At 40.1% G+C, this 18,190-nt stretch overlaps 1 protein-coding gene across 41 annotated transcripts in view; it reads left to right on the top strand.

The window, feature by feature from the left end:
• The window catches only part of PCBP3 (poly(rC) binding protein 3), a 248,019-nt gene that overhangs the window by 99,849 nt on the left and 129,980 nt on the right, over positions 1-18,190 (top strand). For 3 of the 41 annotated variants that reach the window (XM_019492292.1, XM_059727209.1, XM_019492291.1), the window contains exon 2: positions 14,514-14,602. The exons of the other annotated variants lie outside the window; for them this stretch is intronic. The gene's annotated coding sequence lies outside the window, so the exon portion shown is untranslated. The remainder of the gene's footprint in view (positions 1-14,513; positions 14,603-18,190) is intronic. 41 annotated transcript variants of the gene reach the window in all.

Here is an 18,190-nt window from a genome sequence, read left to right as displayed (position 1 = left end):
ACTCAAGTGTTTTGAAATGTCTTCAGTACACCAGATACTCGGGGCTTGGCCACAGCCCTCTAGATAGCAGTTTATAGGAATGTTCTGTAGTCTACCATCATAGTCAATCTATTTTTTAACCAATTTGTGTTGTGGCTTCCCTGCAGATATCCCTGTATACAGATCTCTTTTAAGGGACTAGCATTGAATTAGTAAAGCTCAGAGAAGAAATAAGAAACATGAAAAACACATGGGACTGTTGTGTGCACCATTAAAATCTTTGTAAATATGACTTTGGTACCTCAGAACATAAAAAAACCCAACCTTTCTAACTATGAGGTTGGTTAAGCATTGCAGAAGGTTACACACACATGCACGCACGCATGCACGCACGCGCGCGTGTGCGACACTTGCCTGGGATGGTTTTGTCAGGGATCATCCTGCCTTGAACAGGGGGCTGGACTAGATGCCTACATGAGATCTCCCATCCCTACTTTCTATGATCCTAAAGGTCTCTGGAATTGTCCCCTTGGAAACTGTAAAAGGTTTTTTTAACCATCAGCATAGGCACATTTTGACTATTCTCTTCTGCATTCTCCATCTTCCCACCCACAAGATTCACTAAATTTTTAATCCACAAATGCGTCTAAATAGGACAAACCTTCCTGCCTAATAAGGTAGATCCACCCTGCAGCATATTTTATAGATTGTACCCTCTACCCACAACTAACCTACAGCACTTCCCGGTAAATCTCAGCTAACTCATTTTCATTGAAATCACTGTCTTAGCCAGTCAGCTACCAGGCAAATGGAGAAATATCCAGGCTGTAGTGTAGATTAAGGTCTAGTTGGGGACCAGATCCTACTCCCACTCTGTGCCACTCCTGTCAATCCATGTGATATTCTTCTTTTGATTCTGACACGCACATTTCAGTATCTAACCTTAGAGAATACACTTTCTTCTAACAATTATATTTAATTGGAATATAAATACATTTATATTCATACATTTTTATGCAAACATCACAACAACAATAATTCAGATAAAAGCAGGCGGTGTATGCAATGTTGGGAGATTATCATATATCACTTTCATTTCAGAGTTGTTCCTATTGTATTTTTTCATTAAATAATCTTCCTTACTTATGTCTAAAAATCTTAGTTTAGGTGATTTGGTCTAGGGAGATTTAACAATGTTTGGATTAATACAGGATAGTAATTAAAAATATGCACACTGTTAATGATTCCAAAGTCCATCCGAAGATTAATGTTATGCCTTTATGAATTGGTTGGTTGCAGAATTATCATTTGCATAATTGAAATCTCTGTTTATCGAAGTGAGGTGCTATGTTGTTAAATTTGAGAAGTGTTAAAACAAAATTAGGCACTGAGAAAGGTCATATACAATCAAAAAGAGGCAATTTTCCTGAGTTATGGGGGGGGGGGGGGGGGGTGGCAGGCTCTGATTTTTTTTATTTGTTTGTTTGTTTCTTTTAACAAATTAGATTAAGAGACATTGTAAACTTTGATGCTTTGGTCAGTTATTGTAGAGTCTGGAGGGATGTGGTTGGACCTAGTCTGAAGAGGTAGAGATATCAAGTTATTTTCTGCTTGCCATTTTATTAGCTGTTAAAATTAAATAAAGGCTAACAAACCACGATTTAAAAGTCAATTCAGTCACTTCCCTACTCTATTAATCAGCATTATGTTGCCATCCCAATAATTTTCCAGTCATCCAAAAATATGAATAGTTACTAGTAACACAGAAACAGAAACATTCTCCACTACCCTGTGCCCCCTACATGCTCTGTAATAAAGGACCACTAGTATATCACTTCTGCCCTAGCTGACTTGTTTCAGGGAGGAGGCGATTGCTTGGTTCAAAGTGTGATCTAACTGCAATATGTTTAAAACAAAATCTTCTCCTACTTCTTTCCTTTTCTTTTTTGTGCGATCTTTGTTCTCTTTGCTTGTGGGAGGGTCCTGTGGCATGCAACAGGTGGTAATAGGATTATGCCAATGAGAAACAGCATACCTGCTGTTCAGTAGTCAACAGACCAGCCAAGTCTAATAGAGAATAAGCCACAAAAGTTTGTCAGATTTTTCAAAAAATGTTGTGTTTTTAATTTGCCTTCTGGTTTCTGGACTAGTTGAATGCAGTCAGGTTTCGTTTAAACATTTTTCCACAATCGGGAGAAAAGCTTACTTTTCTATTTTCCCTTAATGAAAGATGAGATTCTCATCGTGTTAAGTCTCCAGAGCTGGGACTTTGGAAAACATGCCATAAAGCATGAGACACTTGATAAAATCATGAGTTGGCACCAGAAGTGTAACTTACCTGAAGCTGGTTTAAAATAGTAACTATATAAATTTGTTTTGTGTTGCTTTTTTCTTAAACGCACAGATCTACCCTAGGTCACACATGTGTCTAAGGCTAATTAACAAAAAAGTAGTTTGGAAAGCAAAGGTTTGCAGTTTAAGGTAAGTGTTGGTGGAAAATACTTCTGTAAAGAGGAAGTGGGGTGCATCAACATGTCGCCCTACGTCGGTGCGCGGTTAGTTTTATCCACTACTTCACCATAGTGGCGTGTCTAAAACAGGGGGAGTGCGCCACTATGGCAAAGTAGCTGCCAGTCATGTATAAAATCACATGATCACTACATTGCCATAGCATCATATGGAGATGTACCACATTGCTATGGTGACGTAGGGTGATGTGTAGACATGCCTGAGATGTTGAAACATATATATGTTGTCCCATATAGTATATATGGAATATACACAGTTGCTACACAAGCTCCTATGACATAAACCTGAAGTGCTATTGTCAGAAAATGTACGGTGGTATTTGGTTTAAATGAGTTCATCTGTGATCAGAAAAGAAAACCGGAGCAAAAGATTCAAAATAATTCTCTTGTGCTGATATCCCTATTGAACTTGGCTTTGCTTTTTTGCAAAACCTAGTATAAAACTTGCAAAAAAGCCAGATAGCTTTCATTTTGCCAACATTCACTCTTTAACTTTTGCATGGGAAAAGTATCATCTTACTTACTGTGGAAGCAACCTGAATGGATACAGAGGCAACAATGGAAGCAGGTCTTGGAAGAAGCTATTTGTGTTCCAGTCTGGTCAGCATGACATAATTAATTATTGCTAATTTCAGAATTGCCTCTGTTGCAGCTAAAAAACAAGACAGGCAATTGAACAATCAGATGTAGCAGGGTGTGCTCATTAGAATATGTTTCTTGTTGGCTTTGCAATATTCTGCTATACCCAAACCAGAGTCTGGTTGTACAAAGTTGATACGGTTTCAAATAGATAGCCACACTGTTTAAATTTAATGATGAACTAGTATAATTGCCAGGCTTTTCTCAAGGCTTTTCAAAAATCATTCATGTTGGCAATGGAATGGGGGTCTGGACAAGGCCAGTATCCTAGTTCAGTCTCACTTTAATTGTCAGTTGGCTCTCCCTTTGGTCTTCTTCATGGAGTGAATTTTATCCTTTTGAACTTCTAAATATGCTCTAGCTTGGTGGATCTGATGTGCACCTAGAGGCTGTAAGGTGAGAAGAGGGCCCCAATCATGTAAAAAAAATTAGAATTCATTCTACCCAGGTTGCAACTTGATTCTGGGTTGAAAAACATGAGGCTTTGGAGGAAGAGCAAAGCACACTGTTGCTGAGCACTAAAGATAAATGTTCAGGAATCTGATGATTTAGAAATCAGCTATTCTCAGAATAATCTCTAGAGATAGCCATGGGAGGGAATACCAACAAGGTTCTACTGTCAGCATTTCCTGTATATCTTACTTCCCACTCCTCCTTCAGATAGTACTATCTTCTCTCTTTCCTGCCACAATTTTGCCAGGACTGCTGTGGAAATCCAGTGACTTGCATTAGAGCACATCAATTCCTTCAGGCTGATCCGGTACCCACTAGTAGATGGCAAAGTTCCCATTACTGTAAATGGTGCAGAATCTGTCCCCAGGGAAGCACATTCTTCCTTAGCTACCCACCAGACCAACAACCGACATCAAGAGACTGGGGGAGTGTGTGTAGCAGAACTGGATAACTGTATGTATTTATTGATGTGGAAAGACTGAATAGGTGACTGAACAAAAACAGGATGGGAGGAGCAAGGTAAAGGGAGAAAAATGGTGACTGAACTGACTGCTAATTCTGCCTGTTAGTCTGCTAGTCTCTGGCAAGTCAGTGAAAACAAAGTACCAGGAAAAATACTTGTTGCAGCTACAAAAGCAATCGCAAAATTCAAGCACAACTTAAATGTCTTTTCTACGATCCTAATAAACAAGGACAGGGATGGGCATATGCAAAGGAATCAACTCCGACCCATAGGATGTGGCCTTGAGAGCAAGGGTTGGACAACCCTGCAGTATCCAGGATATCCTGGACTCTTCAGTAGCCAGGTACTGGTTGATGCCAAGCTGGTATCTTATCCTCTTCCTGCTGTGCCAGTCAGTTGACACTCAACTGCTCTTCCCAACAGCGGGTCAGCCCAATTATAGGCAGTCTGGTATATGTTGCCATTTGAGTCTCTGATCACTGGGAGAGATGTTGGCATATTTTAGCTAAGAAAAACAGCCACTTGTCTAAACCTTTTCTATTAATAGCTCATCTGTGGTTCTTAAAGGCAACATTCAAGAAAACGGGGCAGTAATGCAAACACACTTCTGTGACTACATTCCCAGGCCTACATATTTTATGAAATACCATTAAAATGTATCATATATACTAGGGAAACTATCAGGAGTCATATGTTTTTTTCCTTTTTTTTATGCTAAGGAAAATCTCCGTCCTTTCACTGCGGCAGATGTCTTGCTTTCTCTCCTGTCCCAAACTCTGACTCAGTCATGAACTTCATTGAAGAGACGCAGAGGGGATGCAACATCTAATACCCCTGCAAAATCCCCACTTTTTTAGGGTTGGGAGAACTTAATTGAGAGAGCAACAGTGATTTCTAAACCTGCTGACCCAGATAGGTCTATCCCAAACAGGGAAATCACCTTGCATTTTGTCTCCTTAAAGCCGCCATTTTCTGAAAAGCAAACAAAGAAGGTGTTTGTCGTATTAGAAACTGAGGAATGGAATCTGCATGCAAGTTGAAATGAATGTCAGTTCATTTGAAATACAACTGCAAAGATATTTTAAAGGGTACATGGAAAGCAAAGGGTCCCCTGTTCTGCACCTGGATTTCACCAGGAAATACTTTTTATCCTTTCTTGTACTGGTCTGGTACAAATGCCACATCAGTGCTCAGGACTGGGACTCACATGGTGTTATTAATGTGCCAGTTTGGAAGGACAAAGCTTTGAGCTCTGAAAGGAGAATGTTTCCATGAAAAATACATTGGTAGCATATGTATTGTCTAATTCTGCTAATACTCTTAAGGGAAAGTGAGGGGAAAGGGAATATTCCATTGACACCAAATGATTCCATAATTTAACCATTCTGCTTAATGTGAACTTGAAGGTGAAATGGTAAAGTTAATTGCATTGATCCAGGAAGTGGATTATTTGTGCAATGCCCTGCCCTGCGGGGAAACAGACACCCTGAACATTTGTTCCCTTTCTCGCCATTGTTTCCTGCTTCCCCTTCACGCCCTTCTGAAGCAATTAGTCAGAAAGACTGATCTACAACAGCACCCCCACAGTGTGAACATGGCTAACCTTGCTGGGGGCTATGGAGAAGCTAACATATAGGGCAGTGCAAAGAGATGGAAATGTTAGTGGTGTCCATTGTGTTCCATGGTTAGTGGTCCTACTTCCCAGCCACTGAAGTTTCTCCTGCTCTGGTAAGCTTGTTATTTGCTTACTGTAATGTATTGGCTTGTCCATTTATGCATATCCATTTTAAAGGCAAGCACTTTGTGCTGAGAGTACATTATTTTGTTTTGGCTACTGAGAATATTAATCTGCTTGCCTCTTTGACATAATGAAAGTGCTACTCTGTATTCCTGGAAGCACATTGAACGCAGATAGTGATGCTTTATGTTAAACCCCAGCTAATCACTAAGTTCAAGAACTCAGACATGGTAACAGACAATGACTGATATTGTGTAAATTCCGCCTGATTTGGGGAGCATACTCTAACTTGAAGTATCCTCACAAATGCTTTCAGTGGGCCTTTAGATAAAATTCCATATAATCTGAGAAACTATTTCTTTTGAGAAAGTAAAGAATATAACAGACAAAATATGAGCACAACCTGGAAGTCCAAAACCTGATATAAGTATGTATCATTTTCTCCAAATTCACCTTTTGTAAACTGGATGCTGATAAAATTTGCCATAAACATTGTAACTCCTCCCTCAGGTGTCTATGTTGTGTTATCTAAAGATTTTCTGTTCTTGAAAATTACCGGCCCTTTCAATTGAAATATTTGCCTGTTCTGATCTTTTAATCGGGCTTACTTTGAGGGAGGAACCTAATTTTTTTGTGTATGTTTATATCTTTACTTAAAAATATCGTTTGAAACCAGATTTAAATGAATGCTATTAATGGAGGGATGGTATGGATGGAATGGAAATGTGCAGATGCTGCACCTTCCTGAATTGGGTTAACTTTGGCTAAATGGCCCGTTTGTTTTTAATTCTGAGTTAGCATAATAGCCCCATGACTAATATTTTATTGCTACTATAATACCATTGCATGAACCTTGGCAGAATGGCAGCATTAAATATGCTGACTGGGTTTCACAGCACTGGTGGTATAAATTCTCTTTCCTCCCTTTGAGAACCAGTGACTTTGCAATATGACAGACACAATAAAATTAACTGGAATAGCTTCAAAATAAATGTTGAATCAGGCTTGTTGTGCTGTTTTAACTACTGTTGCCTTACATGTAAGCTATATCTACTCCTTCTGTGTTTTCCCATAAGCAAAGCTGCTCCCCTGGTAATTTCATGGAATAATTTCTTGCTTTCATTCATGACAGAATGGCACAAAAACTCAAAACTAGCAATGAGTTGAAGTGATGCACTTAAGTGTTGTCTTTATAGGACCCTCTGACACATCCTACTAGAGAATAGGATTGTGCTTTCTTAAATAGGTATGTGCTTTTGAAAAAAAAGAAAGAGAAAAATAAATTGCACATCTTAAGCTGCAGCTTTGGACCCAAAGCTAGTATGTAAAAGCAACAAGAAAAGAATTAGGACCTCATCTGTCATCTGCCAAGTCAATAACAGCTTGGTGACCCAGCAAAAGCAGGATGGGATATATAGACAGCATGACGGTATGGGGCATCTGCTTGTAACTCTGCAGACCTGGAATTTGAACCATGGCAGCAGTGCTAGGGGAAAAATAGCCTGGAATTCTCCATTTCTCCAGATTGTTTGGCAGTTGTATTGTTCAGCGTGATTAGCAAGTGGAAGTGAGTGGAATTTTCAGATGGATTATTTATTTGCTAAAAATGCTGATTTAGGGCAACCAAACTTAGTTGTCAAATTGAGGCAAATTTGGTGAATAATTTTGCCTGAACAAAATGGGGGAGGGGGAGTTGAAAACGTAAAAAAAATGAAACATTTTAAAAAGAAACACTTTGAATTCTCATTTCAAAACAGTGTCCTAAAACAGCAATGAACTAAGATCATTTAAAATTTATTTTAAAAAATAGTTACAACACTCTTCCCCTCACAAAACGGCAAAGTACCCACAATGAAATGTTTGATTCAAAATGACTTGTTGTTTGTTCTGTTTTTTTCAGTAAAAGAACCAAAGCTTTTCTTTGTAGAGCAGTGAGAAAGGGAGTGCAAGAAAGAGAGAGAAATTAGTCCTTGACAGTTCTACAAGCACCTCTAGGTCTCTGCTCTGCAAAGTTCTTGAGCTTGGAATTGTCTCAGCTCTTGTGCATTACTATTTAATGGGCTTTAGCAAAGTCGTGTTGGGCTTTGTACTTACACCACGAGGGAGTGAAAGCCACATTAGTGCTTTCATAGTTATGAGCAGCTACATTTAATCACTTTAAAAAAGGGTTCTGAAGGGATAGATTCATAGATGTTAGGGTCGGAAGGGACCTCAATAGATCATCGAGTCCGACCCCCTGCATAAGCAGGAAAGAGTGCTGGGTCTAGATGACCCCAGCTAGATGCTTATCTAACCTCCTCTTGAAGACCCCCAGGGTAGGGGAGAGCACCACCTCCCTTGGGAGCCCGTTCCAGACCTTGGCCACTTGAACTGTGAAGAAGTTCTTCCTAATGTCCAATCTAAATCTGCTCTCTGCTAGCTTGTGGCCATTATTTCTTGTAACCCCCGGGGGCGCCTTGGTGAATAAAACCTCACCAATTCCCTTCTGTGCCCCCGTGATGAACTTATAGGCAGCCACAAGGTCGCCTCTCAACCTTCTCTTGCGGAGGCTGAAAAGATCCAGTTTCTCTAGTCTCTCCCCGTAGGGCTTGGTCTGTAGGCCCTTAACCATACGAGTGGCCCTTCTCTGGACCCTCTTCAGGTTATCCGCATCCTTCTTGAAGTGCGGCGCCCAGAATTGCACGCAGTACTCCAACTGCGGTCTGACCAGCGCCTGATAGAGGGGAAGTATCACCTCCTTGGACCTATTCGTCATGCATCTGCTGATGCATGATAAAGTGCCATTGGCTTTTTTGATGGCTTTGTCACACTGACGACTCATGTTCATCTTGGAGTCCACTAGGACTCCTAGATCCCTTTCCACTTCCATGCCACCCAGCAGGTCATTCCCTAGGCTGTAGGTGTGCTGGACATTTTTCCTCCCTAGGTGCAGCACTTTGCATTTCTCCTTGTTGAACTGCATTCTGTTGTTTTCTACCTGCTTGTCCAACCTATCCAGGTCTGCTTGCAGCTGTTCCCTGCCCTCCGGCGTGTCCACATCTCCCCATAGCTTTGTGTCATCTGCAAACTTGGACAGAGTACATTTCACTCCCTTGTCCAAGTCACTGATGAAGATATTAAAGAGTATCGGTCCAAGGACCGAACCCTGCGGGACCCCACTGCCCACACCCTTCCAGGTCGAGACTGACCCATCCACCACGACTCTTTGGGTGTGACCCTCCAGGCAATTCGCCACCCACCGGACTGTGTAGTCATCCAAGTCACAGCCTCTTAACTTGTTCACCAGTATGGGGTGGGATACCGTATCGAAGGCCTTCCTGAAGTCTAAGTATACGACATCCACCCCTCCTCCTGTGTCCAGGCGTTTCGTAACCTGGTCATAAAAAGAAACTAGATTGGTCAGGCACGATCTGCCTGCCACGAACCTGTGCTGGTTTCCCCTCAGCATAATTTGCCCTGCCGGGCTCTCACAAATGTGAGCCTTGATAATTTTTTCAAAGACTTTGCCAAGGATGGAGGTGAGACTGACTGGCCTATAGTTGCCCGGGTCCTCCTTCCTCCCCTTTTTGAAAATGGGGACCACGTTGGCCCTTTTCCAGGCCTCCGGGACTTGGCCTGTGCACCACGAGCTTTCAAATATGTATGTATTTTGCATTTTTGTAGTTGCTACCCTTTTATTAAATATAACAAAGTTATATTCAGGTTACAGGGGGAGCAAAAGTCACATCAGCTCCATTCTTTCCTCTCTTCTACAGCTTTTATATCTCATATAATGGTATGTGCAGGCAAATAGAGATAACACTTTGTATAGGAGTTTTTAAGCAGTAAAAGAGATGACTAGAAAATAAGCATTATCCTAGACGAATCTTGCCAGCCCTTAATATCTGTCGTTCCATGAATTATTGGTGGTGTGAAAGGACAGCTCACATACGGTGATGTTACAACCTTTCTTGCTAAGGGAAGGTTGGTGAAGGCACCAGGGTTATCCTCTGGGCTTTTTGTGTTCTAATTGGAAGCCCACTTAGGATGGCTATTTGTTACCAGAAAGGCCAGAGAACTGTGAGCTAAGACATTGGCAGCTGACATTACAGGGCTCCTGTTTATCTGTATTCTTGGGATACAGGATAAACATGAACTGTATGTCCCAGCAGTAAAAGACTTAGCTGGCTGTATTTCTGGTGGTGACATCTTATGACAATGCTGCTGTAAGAAAGGGCATATTTTGAATCTTGCTTTCTAGCTGTTGGACGTGAACATAATTTTTTACCATGGGAATAAATCTCCACTCTGTCTTTTAAGCCCAAATTGTGGGCCTGAAGGGCAGAAAAAAAGCATTCCAATGGCTGCAAATAAGTGTTGCTATGAAAAGGTGATGACACAGGATTTAAAGCAGCTGGCAGATGCTGGTATGAGCATCAGCCCTCTCTGCAAACAGGACTTGAAACTATTGCAGGACTCTTCTGCAAGGTTGGCATGGACTTGGGTAGGAGATGTCACTCCCTGGAATAAAATTGTAGTGCCTAGTGGATGATAGATGTTTTCGGGGGGGGGGAGAGGGGGATGCAGTACGTGTTTGTAGTTATTAGAACTGATATTATCAATATCATTGAAGTAAGTAACATGATCAGTATTACTGGAGTCTATCAGACAGTGATATATGGATACAGTCCCCCAAATGAGCTTGTAGATATAGCATTTCTTTAGCAGTGTAAGAAACAATTGGAGAACATGTACTCTGTAAACAAGCTACTGGCTGCAGCACTTCATTCTAGACTTCTGATCTGGTACTAAGGATGGAGCATAGATTTCAGAAACAGCCAATGAGCATGTCTAAACAAAGCACTACAGGATGAAGTCTACATCAGTTTTTCAGGTCCAAGAAAGGCTGGCTTGTGCCAGCTTTAAATGAAAGCCAGTGATCTGTCAGTTTTTAGTAGAATCTGCAAGAAAATACCTTCTCCAATAGAAATTATCCAAATGCTTTCACTGCATCAGGGATAAACTGTGCATCATCCTTTAATTGGTATTATATTGGTGCTTCCATTGCATGCAGGTAGTAAACTGTGTAGGACTACTATATCTCCAACTCCTGGGGGATGGAGGGAGAAGGAATGGGATGGGGGCCCTTGCCTTCATTCCTGTAAGTATCCAGGGATAGCTGTAGTGGGTATGGACTCATCACACTTTTCCACTTCCCCAGACTGGCTGGGAGACTAAGAAGCAGGTTTCGATTCCCAAAATGGTAGCACCTTATTTGTGGGCTGTACTAGGGCAGCATGATGATGCGCTGCCCTAGCAATGTACTGCATCTTAATATTGTACCTGATCCTTATCAAAGCAGTGGTGGTGCACTCTGTTTGCTTATGCCAGATATAGGGAACAGAAGGATGCCTGTCACAGGCCAATGAGTCAGAGGATGCTTATTGTTACCAGCTGCAGTGTGGCCACCTGCATTGGTAATTGCAGAGAGTAACCTACAGTATCAGTTGCAGGATCATGTCCCCAGAAGAAGATCAAAAGCTATATAAGACTTGGCTTCTCTGGACCAATCAGGGAAAAAAAATCTTCCAGGGTCCTTACATCTGGCTGGGATTCCTGCCTTGGCCAGATTGCAGAGCTAGGGATATGAAGATGAGCCCTGGTGCAGGTCCACCTGGCACTTTAGAGGTGGAATCAGATTGTGTGAACATCTGCTCATTTCCATCCCTTGCTGACCTCAGGGTGTGTGTGTGTTTGGGCTCCCTTCATTCACTGGCATTACTAGCATTGGCTGCTCCGCAACTGCTGCTTGGAATTTAGCAATGAAGAACTTTCAGCAAAGGGTGGAACTTGAAAACACTTCTGCATGATGTTCTTTGGCCATTAAAGCCATACTGACAGTGAAAGGCTTCTTTCTTTCTTTTTTAATACCCAACATTTTCTTATCTTCCCTGTTCTGTTAGCAAGTTTGACTGGTAGAAGGTGCATGTTAGAAGTGCACAACATCACATACAGAGATAGATTTAATATTTCCTGGGAAAACCTCTCCAAGACAAGAATGAAATCTATTTGCTTACCCAATGATTGTACTAATAGCAGATGCCCCTAATGAAAGGATGAGTGCATCTTTAACTCAGTAACCAGTCCTGAGAAGCAAGCGTGTGTGCGCCAGGGGTAGGGGGCCCATACTGTGTGATTAATGGGGGAATCTGTGTGTGACATGCTAAGCTGTCTTGCAAGGGACTGAACCAGTTCAACAGAAAGAAAGTCTCTTGCTGTGTGCTTTAGGGCCATTGGGGATTTTGCTGCCATGACTGAAATCAGCAGAAAACTCCAGAGGAGCCAGGTGCTGCAAAGGAAAACACCAAGCAACAAAAAATACATGGGAATGGTTTCCCCAGCTTGAGGCACTGCTAGATGCCATGCAGTTGGTTGCGCCCTTGACTAGATGCTAGTCTGAAGGCTTATTGGCTCCTTAGGAAAGCACTAGACTGCATCTCTTAGCTGGTACATACAGAGACAGGAGCTTTCTTGTCTGTGGGAAGAGGATGAGTGCTGTTGCAATACGTGAACTGGGGCTTAAACAGGGAGCCAGAGAACATCTGCTAGGTGCAGAAGGGAAAGAAGCATCCCTGTTTCCCTCTGTCAGTACACTGGTGCCTCCCTTCTGACCACTAGCCTCACTGCTCCCTCCTGTGCCTTTTCTCTCCTGCCTTGGGCTGTTCATCTCTTACTTGTACTGCTCCTCCTTCTTCATAATGCCGCCTTTTAGCAGCCTCCACTTTGGTGAATACTCACTGGTTATGGGCACATTCAGTTCCATAACTAACTGCATTAGCTCATGCTGTAGCATTTACCTAAGCTCCTAGAGGTTAGAAGATGAGGTCCGGGCTGAATTAGAACCTGTATGAAACCTTTATGTTTTAAATGAAAGGAAAAAAGGGACAGAATTTTAAGTTGGAAGAAATTCAGTGTGCTTAGGTTAGGTCTCCTTGTTCAGAAAGCCTGGAGTGGGGGGAGGAAGAGGGGAATCGGCATTAAGGAGTCTTCCATCCTTGTGTGTGCAATCACTGGCCTCCCTGTACAGATGGGAAGCTATGCCCCCTTAGCAGCTGGATGGAGAATGGGAAGGCAGAGACAGCACAGAAATAGCTTCCCATTATGGGCTGGCTTACAGAGCTGAAGGGAGTGTCTTGCACCGGTCAAAGGTATGATGAAAACTGCATTTTCTGAAGTATGAATGGGGACCTACAAAAGACCTGTACTCTCACAGGTTTACCAGGGTAAAATAGCTCTGTCTTGCCATTTTGGACCAGGCCAGGACTAAGTGCTACAACATGCCCTTCTGGTTTCACTAAACCCAGTGGAGCTGTCAGCTTACCCCCCAGTATAATTAATACATGCATATAATCGCAGGGTTTCTGGCTCTCTGTTATCGTGGTTTTTTTCTGTGATATTTGGGACTTTGTGAAAGCTCTAGCTGCTAGAGTGATGTGACTATATCAGAATTTCAGAGCTTTTTTTAAAGGGTTCTAATCTTTTCAGCTGTGGAGTAAGATTTTGCAGACATTTGTTGCAGGTTCAAAAACAGAAGGAGAAAATATTCAACCCCCCAAATTTATTTTTGAAAATATTTAGACTTGTAAACGAGTCTCCTGATGTTTAGGTCTGACTCCTGAACATTTAGGGTTGGCAACAATTTCTAAAACATGTCAGAATACAGCCTCCTAATCTTTAACTTTCTCTTCCCTGCTCATTTCATCTTCCATTGCAAGGGAATTTGTTTGAATGTGAATGTTTTGAACTTTCTTCATCTTTCTCAGAAATTGCAGCATTTCTCAGTCATTCAGGTGTCTCCTTTTTCAAAGTGTAAAAAACACTTAAAAAATATTACAACCTTCTTCCAACTTTTACTTTACTTTTATAAATGTGTATCGACGATAGCAATGATAACTCATCATATTTGTGTGTGTTGGAATGTTCACAGCAAATACTTGACCTTGTATCTTACTTGATCTTGTAAGATTGGGGCAGGTGAGGAGTGGGGGAATGTTTGTTTTATAATAAAATAATAATAAAATTTCAGTGCCTTGTGACCCCTTTCATGATGTCCTTTCATGATGCTTATGGGTTGCTGTGCAATGTCCCTCATGAGAAACACTGTCTTGGGGTCCAGAGGATTAAGGATTCTACCCACCCCCATTCTTTTGTTGAAGTTCCTGATTTCTCAGTTTTCTGTATTTCAGCATAGCTGACCACTGGGGATGGGTATTACAAAAGGTTCAATTTAAGCACATTATTATACTATTCTCTCTTTCTTGTGAAGACCTCTTGAGAAGGTTTCCAAGAAGCTGCCTAAATAAGCCTTTTAGAAATTGGAGGGATCTACTCTTCAAATATTTAATTTGCCATACTTAATAGACAAATATCACTATGTAAGACTGCGATCTGCTTAATACTGAAGCTCTTTTCTCACTCGTGTTGAAAGTCCTGGCTGGTTCATCCTCATGGCCTCAAGGCAACCTGATTTGTTCAGTGGCCTTTTTTTTAAAGCCATTGAAATGACAAAAACATTGGCGTTGGGCGCATCCCACTTCAAGTAAACCAAGGGATTTGGGAAAAAATAGGTCACATGGTTTTTGTTCCATGTCACATGGTTTCCATCCTGAGGCCAATCAGGTTTTGAGCCCTCTGTGCTTTACAACAAAATATCACTGTATTTTTTTTCCCTTAGCATTTTCCATCTTTTCCAAACGTGAAAAGAGTGACCATCTGTCTGAACCCACATCAAACCAAATAATTTCTAAAGCAGCTTGTTTGGAGGTAAGAAGATTTAAAAAGATTGTATTGGTGGAAAACCACTGCTGTAAATAACTCCTGCAAATATAAATTAGTGGGGAAGCATGGAATAAAAACGTAGCTTTAGATCTCAAATGTGATAAAAGAGCTTTGAAGTCTTTTAAGAACCTTCTTAAGTGAACCACTTAAGAATTTTTCTTCATAGATTATTTAAAAACCTATGGTAAGACAGATATGGTAGTATGGGTTTAGAAGTGGCTATTATGTTAAAAGGAACAAGATGAGTAGAAAATTAGCTACTAGAACAATTTAGGGAATTTACGTTAATAGATCTGCTGTGAAAGCAATTTGGATATTGAAAATATTTATTGTTTTTACTTATGAAAATAAATGAGATTCTATACAAAACGCACATGATGTCAAATGTTTTACTTTAAAAGCAATAATGTAATAGGGTATTAAAATGACAATTCCCACTCTTAAATTAGAAATAATTAAACAGACATTTTGCTTATTATTTAAAGTTCATACCTTGTGTATCATTTTTAATACAGGTACATGGAGAACAAATAGCCCGGAAATAGAATTAGTGATATAAAAGTTTTAAAAATAAGAATGATAAAAATTAAAAAATGCATTTTGTTATAGCAATAGAATAAGAATCAAAACACATATGTTGTCAATATAACATCTTTTTTATCTCCTGTGAATTAAAAATATTTGGCTTACAAATTTTGGCAAGTATTTCAAAATTATAAGATCTTTAAATTGTAGACATTTGCCTGTTCATATTTCTTTTCAAACAGTGAAGGAAAATATTAGGCTTTTGGAGGATGGATGCATTTCATTATCAAGTAATATTTTTTTTCTCTTAAGTATGTCCTGATTTATGATTTAAAATGTGCATTAGCTGAAGTATTTCCAATACTAATATGTTTGCTCTTGCTCAATTTTCTTTTGATAAGTAAATTTTATATTACAGTTTCAATGAATTGGATATTTTTGTTTAAAAACAAAAGTTGAGTCGATGAATGCAATTTAAAAAATATAAGATAGCATTTCTATGTTACAGAGATCTTTTAGACAGTTGATTGCAGATGTTTTTCTTGCAATTCAAGTCTTCTACGGTAAATCATTTAATTTTAACATGAACTATCATTCACAGTCATGTATAGTCTGAAAATAGCACAGAAATACTGTATCTAGAACATGGTAACTAAAATTCAATGGCAGTAAATAATTTTATAGACCCACATATGAAAGAGAACATTATCTTGCCTTTCCATACTGGAGAAATCCTGGAAAGCTTTAGCTTTGGAGTAATGTCTTATGTTCTGTTTATAACACCGAATAAGGAATTTTAATGTTCTGACTTAATTATTTATTTTAAAATATTCTTTGACTAAGGAATACATTTATTTTCTTAGAAATATTTTCTTAGTTTCAAAATATTTTTGTCATCTGGCTAGCTATTCTTAAAATATTCTTACGGAGACCTGGTTTTAGCAATGTGAAATGGAAAAAAAAATCCTTTAAATGGTTTTAAGACCAGTCTAGGGTTTTTATTGCTTGTAGGGGGGAGATGAACCTCTTATACCTATACTTCTCTGAAAACCGTATAGTTTTGACGGGCAGAATCTAGAAATGTGTTCATGTTAACATTTATCTTACAAAATAGATGTTAAAAAGTATATCCTGAAATCATGTAGGCTGAAATTCTGAATGGGCAGAATGTGAAATACTCCAAATTGTCAGTGCAAAAAATCAAAATATATATTAAATTATATAATGTCTCTAAATAATAGTATTTATTATTACTGAAGCCTTAAGTAAGGGCCTCAATAATAATTTTAGGATATCTATGTGGCTCATGGTAAAGAAGTGAAACTGCAGCTCTGAGTGATACGACATTTCTTTTTTGTTTAAAAAATATGGCATCCCTCTTGTTCCTGCAAATAAAATTGCAGATGCATCCGAATGAGGTGGCATTTGTCCTGTGCAGAAAAATATGTTATGGTGTAGTCTCGGAATATGTACATTACCCAAATCATTAGGGTTATGTGTCCAAATAGCATAAAATGTTAACAACACACTAATTGCTACAGTAGTCTCTCTATTGCTTTATCACCACAGCTCTAGCTGCTAAAACAGTCCATTTTCCATGGCATGTATATCAAAGTTTGTTTATTTGTCAATGAAGCATTTCATTGATAATGAAATTCAATGAAGCATACTAGCTCCACTGGAACTATATGGTAAACCAAAATGCATATTTTTTCTAGGCTATTAATTTAAAACATACAGTTTGTTTCCAGTTTGTTGAGCATAGGATGCGATTAGCTGATGATGAGGTTTTTGGCATTTGCTTTTGCTGGGAGGGCACAAAAGCAAGCTTTACATGCACATGATGTTGATTTGGACATGCTCCTGTTGTGTGTTACTGTCCAGTTCTTTGACAGCATAAAGGATGATTTTTGACAAAATACAGCAGTATTTAATGGTTAAAGACCATGGTTCCACCAACATCAAGCGCTAGAATGGAATTAAGGAGCTGTTAATATAGTATACCTAGTAAACACCACCCTGCTTCTCTCACATGCTTACAATGGCATATTGCACCAAAAGCAGCTTGAATATACAAGGTACCATCTAGCTGCCTTTTAAAAAAGGGATTCTTGGGAGAAATTCCACCTTCCCTGTACACTGATGAACTCCATGGGTACAGGTTACTCTTCCCCAGGGTGTACGAGGTGGGGCCGTAGCACCACCTCTCCCGCCAACTCCACTTATCAGTGGATCTCTTTGCCATAGGAGTATAGCAAGGGATCAGTCAGAGAAGGGACTGTAAATATGTATGGCCCTCCATACAAGGAAGCCCTGCACAAGGCCCGGGGATAATTTTTGCTCCCATTCCTGCAAATACCTAAACAAAGGTACAGCTTCATTTGGATGAGTAATCCTGTTACTGCCAGAAGGACTTGCATAAACAGTTACACACATGCTTAAGTGTTTTCAGGATTGCAATCTTACTCATTAATATCCAGGGGCTTGATCCTGAAATCTTTCTTCAGGTTAGGAATGCCATTAACTTCAGTTAGGTGCTTTCATGAGAAAGGGTTGCAGGATCAGGCCCCAAATCAGGCTTGGCATGAATAGAAAACACTATGAATTAGCCAGACCAATAATTCCACCACTGAACAGACGGTTGCTCTGGGAATGAGTTACAATGGGTCCCCTATTGCTGGGCAGGCCATGGTTCCCCATGCAGCCAAAATCTGGTAGATTTTGCAAAGACTAACTACTCATTGGTGTATTTTGCTCAGTGTTTAGACCTGAGGTTATATAGGACCCACTACAGGAGAAAGGAAAGAAGAAAAAAATATCTTCCCTTGATTTTAATCTAGGCTGAGATTTAGTTGAAGTGAAAACAGATCTGGAGTGACAGTTTTAGAGCCTGCTGTCATGGTCTGAACAGAGCGTGCTCGACGCATATATCTTCAGCAGCTGAGGGGTGCATAATGACTCCCTCGATGCATTGTCCTTGCCAGTAAAACACATACATGTTGGTGGCCCAAAGAGCTACCACTGGTTAGATGGCTTAATATTATCCTG

This window comes from Alligator mississippiensis, chromosome 4, assembly GCF_030867095.1.
Source record: "Alligator mississippiensis isolate rAllMis1 chromosome 4, rAllMis1, whole genome shotgun sequence".
NCBI classification, from domain to species: Eukaryota; Metazoa; Chordata; order Crocodylia; family Alligatoridae; genus Alligator; species Alligator mississippiensis.
Note: the sequence above shows the minus strand (reverse complement) of the source record. Positions and strands in the feature narration are given on the sequence as shown.